The sequence below is a fragment of the Ornithodoros turicata genome, chromosome 1 (assembly GCF_037126465.1).
Source record: "Ornithodoros turicata isolate Travis chromosome 1, ASM3712646v1, whole genome shotgun sequence".
Lineage (NCBI taxonomy): Eukaryota > Metazoa > Arthropoda > Arachnida > Ixodida > Argasidae > Ornithodoros > Ornithodoros turicata.
The window spans coordinates 171,746,285-171,754,704 of record NC_088201.1 but is presented as its reverse complement, the minus strand read 5'-3'; the positions used below and the strand labels follow the sequence as shown (position 1 = coordinate 171,754,704).

Below are 8,420 nucleotides of genomic sequence, written 5' to 3'. Positions count from 1 at the left end.
GAGCAAGAGTCCCCACCACATTTGAACACGGTGCTTGCGTTTCTCTTGCTGGAGGCCGCTGCGTCATACACGCTGAACCTGCAAGAAATATCGTTCCAGAAAATACGATGACAGGACACCTATATGTAGAGCAGTGTAGAGACAAACGACATATCGTCTGCACAAAGCATACAGTCGACTTCACTTGGCGTTCTATCTCCCTGTCGTTGTGTAGATCTCTGCAAATAGAGTAAAACGGACAATGAGAATGCATGGCGCAGTCGAACATACTACTTCACAGTTATATTAATTACACACCTGAAACGGCAAGAATCCTGAAGGTGAAGAACGATTTGGCTTCACATGCAAGGCAGCGTGTTCACTCCTTGACATGTCAAACGAGACCGACTGGTCTGCTCGCGGTTAGAAAAAACGCTTCCACTTGCGGACAGTTGCAATATCAGACGGGTTGCAAGGACGACGGCATCAGGTGAGATCAACAATACAAAGCCTCTAAAACGCTTTAGACTTGCTGGAACGCTCGCTGTTGTGTTTCAAGCAAAATTGCAACATGAGATTGGCCAAACCTAAGGTATTAGTTAGTTATGATTGTCAACAGAGCGGCAGTGCAATCTGACAGCAAGAGATCGATGGAATCAAAAAACAAACAAAAAAAAAACACTCACTGTGTGTCCGACCCTTTCTCTAGTGTTCTTTCTTTCTTTCTTTTTCTGTTATAATCAAGGAAAGCAAGGTTAAATGCTACATTTTTCTTGACTGTGTGCGATCGTGTACATCACAGGTTCCTTATGTGCCATGAATTTACTTAAAAGCTGCTGATGATGTTAGGGCATCACACTTATAACAGTGACCAGAATGCGGCAGGAGTACTTTTGAGGCACTCTGGCCACGTTCACCACAAAACGGCGTTCCATACTCCCTCCGAACCAAACTTTGCAAAACTTGTAGCACAGAAACATTAACAACACACACGCCGGCCATTTGCATCCAGCAATGCAACCAACCAACCAAAGCAAAGATGATGACGATGGCAGTCGCGGTAGCCCAAATGCAGGGAGCTCCAGCGTAGTCTTTGCGGGTTTCGGTGCAGCGGTTTTCGTCCGATCAGTTCGACTTGCTATAGCCCTCTTCGTTTCGTTTCGGGGGATTCGGCCGTTTCGTTCGGGCGTGGTCGACTCTTCCCGAGTATCTTGTACTTGCCTGCTTTGCAGTGAGGCTCCATTAATACTTCTGTTCAGGCTGCTGCGTGTGCATGTTTTCAGTCATTGAAACTGGGCGAACTATACAACACATGAAGTGAGCTGCAGCCCAATGCTTGAAAGAGTTACCTCATACAAGACAGCGAAATTCCTTCCTGAAGGAATGCTTCACTGTCTCGTACAACTTGGGACAAAAGTTTCTGAAACACGGGTGTTTTGTATTTCACTTCTCCACGCCTCCCCTGCGGCCTAAGGGGAACACTTGTTGAACAGAATGCTTGAGCAGATTTTTCCCAAGGATTCTGTTCAACAAGCATTCCCCAAAGGTGGCTGGGAGAAGTCCAATACAGAATACCCGTGCTTCAGAAATTTTGTCTCAAGCTGTACCATCCGATCACCTGTTACCGAATCTGCATAAACATCGGGAGACGAGCGGGAAGAAATACTTGGCCAGTACACCACAGCAGATCGGGACGTTAACGGGGATCCATCGGGAAAGAATCCCGGCCGGGACACAAACGGGAATCTATCGGGAAATAAATCTGACCGGGACACGAACGGGGATCTATCGGGAAATAATTTTATGTGTTTCCCTCTCTCTCAATTCTTCCCCCTCACATAGTCGGGAAGCAGTCGGGCTCGTGACGGCGATATCGGCCACCTCGAACCCATCATCCCCGTTACGTTCCCAGCCGAATCCCAGTCCTTTGTGCTGCTTGGGCTGTTACTCACATTGCAGTCGAGGGTAGCGGGCACTAACAAGGTATTTTTGTATTAAATCAGCAGAAGAGAGTGCACAAGAACACTTGTATCATACATGGTGTTTCTTTTTATTCGGAATGGCTAATGGAGCACCGTGAATTAGTTGTTCACAGGGCACATCTGCCAGGTGTCATTTTGCTTCCAATATTAATGTAGTAGGTGATGAATAGTTTATGATAATTAACTATGTTTAATTATTTTTGTAAAAGGATATATTGCATTTATGAAACTGAAGCCCATGATCCATTTGCTTCAACCACACATTGAAATACCGTAATTAAATAGTAATTGCTGCTCTCGCTAAGGATCGAATCAATTTGCCCCCAAGGACAATTTCGGTTTGGAAATCGGATTAGGAGGAAAATGTATAAATGTGGCAGTTCTAAATTTCATTGTGTGAAGGAACTGAAGGCTTTCCGGTATTAGTACATTTGTCCCCAGGCCATTCCATCCACAGAACAACCATTTCCCATTCTGAGAAGGGAAGTTATGTGGATTGTTTTTTTTTTTTTTTTATTCGAACAGTATATTCTTTCCCCATGGCTTTAAATTGAATACTACAGTGCATAATAGCCAAACTAAAACAAATTGAGGAAGTGAAGACTGCAACATACAGGCAACCATGACACAAAGAGCAGTTAACAGTACTTAGTCTTTTAGTCTTAGCCTTAGGCTACGCTTTTACCACCTCATTGGGTCCCGTTTGTTTTGAGCATTATCATAAGGGCCATTCCATGCCACACTTCCCAGACATTGCGCTCGACCATCCCCGATTTCTTTCAAATAAATTGTGGTTGATTGTTCCTATGCAGCCAATGCACTCCCGGCTTATTTTTGCCGCTAAAATTTTTTTCGCGCCGTGGTAGTCTCTTGAAGATGGCGTTTGGCATGTAATCTACCTGGTGAAAAAAAAAATTGTGCAAATTCCAACCAAATCTCTTCTGAGTAAAGACAAAGCATAATACTTTCGTGCCAATACGCATTCAAGGTTGATCTACACTTTTTATCGGGAGTTTATGCCCCGAGAAAACAGTAAAATCTTGGGAACATTTGGAATTTTTTAAGGAACTCAGCAATTTTTTTGTAGCTGTTTAAACTGTTTAGCGCTGCTGTGTAGGAGGCATAGAACATGTTAAAAATATGTTGAGACGCGCAGACATGGACGAGTACGCAGAAAAAAATAATGAATTTCAGAAATATTGCTTTTTACCACATATTCAGCAGCCTATTGCACACTGAGGTGGTCCTGTTAAAAATGAGACAAATTGCATTTGATAGTATGACCCTAGACCATTTATTTTACAAAGTTTCATCGAAACACTTTTTTTCTAGCAGTACACAAATTTTTGAACTTGACCACCCCCACACTCATCCGGCATTGCACCGCAAGACTGCTCACCCCAAGACGCATCGCTGCCGCTGCTGCCAAACGCACACGGGAGCTGCCCAAACCGATTTGTGTTCTTCAGCGAAAAAAAAAACAAACAAACAAAAACAAATTATTCGAGAACGGCCTACTGCAGCGACGCAGTTCAGTAGGAGCACTGGGCCTAGGGATGCACGTCGGTGGCAACGGGCAAGTGCGAGCTATTCAATAACCATAATCTGTTCGAGCGATGACGCACACAGCGCTTACTAACTCCGACTCTATGGCGCCAGGCAATAAAGGGTGTGTGTGGGGGGGAAGGGGGGATATGTTTAATGATGATAAAAAAAGGTAGGAAAAGGCTGCTCATGATGGAAGCTTGCTATTCCCAAAAGCGAAGGGAAACGAACAAAAAGGAAGAAGAAGAAACAGAGATACAGAAAGTTATGGAGAAACACAGCAAAAAAAAGCAACTTGTTCACTAGTCGACAACAACAACATCTTCGCTCTTTCGGCTACCACCAAAAAACACAATAACAGAAGGGAAGGCTTAAAACTGTCCAAGTGACGTCATTGAATGTAAGGATCCAGCTCAGGAGGATGGTGTCGCCTCTGATCAAAGTGAGCCAGGGATGGGCGGTATTTAAATACATTGTAATTAAAATAGTACTTAAAATATCAATACATGTATTTCTATTTTGTATTTAAATACCAATTTTGGGAATTTGTTCTTGTAAATACTTTATAACTACTCCTAAATACGGAAGATACTGATTCATACGGATTCATATCTCAACGTTACCCTACATTGGACCTCTCGGTAAGAAGGGCAAAGCAGAGTTTGGAGAACCGCGCCGTTATGCTGTGTTTTCACAAGCACGCAGATGCGACAAACGGTTTTAGATGGCGAGTTTTTTCACTGTTGTCGCGGATGAAAGCCGGGACTACCCGACTACCTCGTTGTAAGGAGAATCTTCGTCACATTCAATACAGTCCTTTCTTCATCGGCACCTGCGGAGAGGTGTTCTCCTTTGCGAATCTGATTCTAAGGCTGAATAGATGATAACTAGAAGATGCAGTCATCGAGACACTTTTAATATTAAAATCGCCACGATGATCTAACAAATAAATGTTATTGTTCCTTGAGGATTTTTTGTTATGATCATCACTACTTCCGTAATTCCAGATGACATCTTCCTCACACTATTCATGGTGGTTCTTATGGTGTTTAAACACTATATGAAAATTTACTGCATAAAAATTATTGATGCAGAGTTTTAAAATACCTCTTTCAACCAAAGTATTTTCTATTTATATTTAAATAGTCAAAAAATGTATTTATGCCCATCCCTGAAATGAGCTAGATGTAATAGATGCAGACCTGTCGTCATCCAAGTACATCCCTGGCTTTGGGACTTATGACTGACCTGACCTGACTGGCCTGACCTGACTTTGGCTGGGTTTGGGACTTATAAACATCCTTGGCTCCAGTGCTGCTTGTGTACTGCGCCACCGCAAAAGGCCGTTCTCAGAGAACCTGAAGCTTCGAAAGTTAATTTGTACATACAACATGTTTTTGCAGGCAACTCAAATCGGTTTGGGCAGCTCCCGTGTGCCTTTGGCAGCAGCGGCGGCGATGCGACCACCTCAGTGTGCAATAGACTGCTGAATATGTGGTAAAAAGCAATATTTGTGAAGTTTTCTGTGTACTCATCCAAGTCTGCGCGTCTCAAAATATTGTTCTATGCCTGGTACACACCAGCGCTAAACAGTTTAAATAGCTACGAAAAAATGCAGAGTTCCGTAAAAAATTCCAAATGTTCCTGAAATTTTACTGTTTTCTCGGGGCACAAACGTTCTATAAAAAGTGTAGATCAACCTTGAACGGGTATTGGCAAAAAGTATTATGCTTTGCCTTTACTCAGAAGAGATTTGGTTGGAATTTGCACTAAAGCTATTTTGTTCGATTTTTTTTTCACCAGGTAGGTTACATGTCGAATCGCCATCTTCAAGAGGCGACCACAGCGCGACAAAAATTTTTGCGGCAAAAATAAGCCTGAGTGCATTGGCTGCATGGGAACAATCAACCACAATTTATTTGAAAGAAATCGGGGATGGTCGAGCGCAATGTCTGGGACGTTTGGCATGGAACGGCCCATAATCATTTGTATTGACTCAGCACCAAAGTTTGCCTGGTTAAGGTCATGTGTTTCTGTTACCAACGAAAGAACATGTCGAATTTAGTTCGGAAGAAGGGAAATGGGAATTCACAGGCACAGACATGCATTTGATCGTATTCATCTATATTCTAGGTACTTCCAGTCAAGCCTCATCCTGGAAGACTTACAGTCTGATGACTGCAGCACCAGTAACCACTCCGGACGGGACACCTGGGACCTAGTGTGACTTGTTGGAGAACGTTGACAATGGCAACCGTGCCGTTACAACCCCACCCCCATTGTCGACCCCGCCCACACCGTCGACCCTACTGTCAAGCAAGGACAGCACCCCATCGGTACTAGATCACACACAACACGCAGGGGCTTCTTGTACTGGCACACAAGCAGTTTCAGTAGGAGCGGAGGAAAATGGGCTGGTGAGCTTTCCGTTTGGTGTTTTGACTAAAACTAATGATGATTGTTCATATGCTGGTTTTTGGCTTGTGTTTGGCTTGGCCTCTTGTTTCAAGCTCCGGGTTCTTCAGAAACATAACCACTGTATCTGCTCATGCACGTCCATGCAGGCCACAACATTTGGCTGGACAAGACTGTCTGGGAGAAACTTATGTCTTCGTCAAAGGACTCGCTCGTTGTAAAGGACAGCGCTGTGGCCATTTGGTCGTCCGAGCAATTAGCACGCCGCACCATGACTCGAAAGCTGTCAAAGCTGTCAAACAGGCACACTGCAGAAGGCATGACAGCACAGAGCCCTCTGACACCTCAGAAGCTGAAAGCCCTTCACTGTGAGTACATAATTCTACTAAGTTGATGTTGATGTGTTGTATGCACATTACGGTTACTAGTAGAAGACGTCAGTGTATCGGACGATTATCTCCTTCCGGGTGGCTACTGAGCGCGGGCTCTCCTCATAGTCAGTATTGGTGCAGTTCCTTCAAGCGTGATACAGCGAATTATGGAGCATTCTGCCACAGGCTAGAGATTTCAGACAACCATGCCACGAGATCTACATCATCCCTAGACAGGAAAGGGTCTCAACGCTTGCCATCATAACACACTTACAGGAACCACCTCGGGGTATTTAGCTGTCCATTGTAACGTGTGGCTACGTTGTAAGGCGTAGATTTTTGAGGCCCTTATGATAATGCTCAAAACAAACGGGACCCAATGAGGTGGTAAAAGCGTAGCCTAAGGCTAAGACTAAAAGACTAAGTACTGTTAACTGCTCTTTGTGTCATGGTTGCCTGTAGATTGCTCGAAAGTCGTGCTCGCACGATTGTGGGTGTCTTCTTGAGTAACAAAAGCTGAGAAGCGCTTGTATACATGTGTATCTACGTGCATAAGTGTCATGCACTGCCATCAAGCTCCAAAGAATGAAACAGAGAAACGTTTGTCAAGTACGAGAAAGAAAAAAGTGAAGTTTATCAAGGAATGTAATGTGCATGCACCATTTGTGCGCGTCCCCACGCATACCGTTTGCCCCTTCTTCCATCCTTAAAGGTCAGATATGCCGATTTTGAAGTGCCGCAGAACTGAGCGATACTCGCGCTGTGTGTTCATTACCGAACACTGAATATGTGTGCGAAATATCTTGCTCCAACTGTTCGTAGTTTTTTAGAAAACAGTTTTTTTAGTTCCCACGCCCGGCCGTCAGACCGTCGGCAAACCCTGCGCACGGGCGCACCGACGTCACTGCTCTCGGTTTATCTGTCTTTGGCTTGGCATGGACTCTTGGCTTGGCTGCTTGGCTTCTTTCGTTTCCTCCTCTGTGCATCGTACATAAGCGAACAGCTGTTATGTTGTTGCTAAGCCGGAAACAAAGCATGTGAATGTTTTTTTTTTGGCACAGCGTCGTTTGGAAACTGCACTTCCTTGTTCTGACCTTGCCTTTTATGGGCTGGAGCGATATGATCCGTGATTATGCCACGGCGAAGTTGTCGAAGATGCGACAGTGGTACGCTGTCAGAACAATTCATCGGAGCATTCAAGTGTTACCTATTATAAGCTGCCAAAAGACCAAGCAGTGCGAAGCTCTTGGCTGACAGTGGTGCCTGCTAATTTCCACTGCAAGGATTTCGTCCACGAATGTTATCATAGGTTACGCGCGACTCCAGAGGCAATTTGGAATCTCGGCACGAAATCGTCTGATGAAAATCTGAGGTGCCCGATGCATAACATTTTGAACGTGCCATGGAGGATCAAGGCAAAAAACGAGAGCAAAAAAATGGTAAGTCGAGGTTCAGATATAAAAAATAACAAGCTTAATGAATCGATTGTGCAGCTGACCTACTGCGCTTACTCTGATATAACCACGATTAACAACACAATAGTACACTATTGATAATCTAACTTCTGAATTATCACAGGTGCACGCTGAAGGCGGAAATGAAGCATGATCTGGCTTGCATCTGGTCATGAAGAAATTGCTGACACGTTAGTTGCAGTCCACCTCCACCAACAGGTATGAAAATGTGATGTTATAATTTGAGTATTCATCTATGTTCAACTTTTCATGTGCACTCGCATGCAGACATCTTGACACCACTTTTAAAGCTGCCCTCAAAGTTACAACCTGTGCTTTCAGGGTGGAAAACAAAGGTCGCCATTCCGATTAGCTGCAATCTCCCAGTTCAAGCACTTTTGTGTCTGGACACTGGTTCCTGTGGATGGGGTGTTACAAGCTTCACTGTCTGATATAGAAGGTACGTTACATTAGTTAGTTAATTTGTCTTTTGCACATTTTTGTTACTGTTAGCTGGATTACTGTTGGACATACAATCCTTTGACACACCGAAGCTGATGTCGCCTCTGATAAGGTTTTAGAATTTTCAGTGTCAGCAACGTTCATTGAGGAAGGTGCCTTTACTATCTGTGAATCTTCAACTGAAGAATAGCCCAGAATTCATGTTAACATTG

The 8,420-nt window shown here is 44.0% G+C and overlaps 1 long non-coding RNA gene across 1 annotated transcript; it reads left to right on the top strand.

Moving 5' to 3' along the window:
* Positions 1-7,475: 7,475 nt before the first annotated feature.
* On the top strand, positions 7,476-8,199 carry LOC135373010 (uncharacterized). The gene is made up of 3 exons (XR_010416220.1): positions 7,476-7,731; positions 7,871-7,965; positions 8,089-8,199. It is a non-coding gene; the product is annotated as an uncharacterized LOC135373010 (long non-coding RNA).
* Positions 8,200-8,420: the final 221 nt, after the last annotated feature.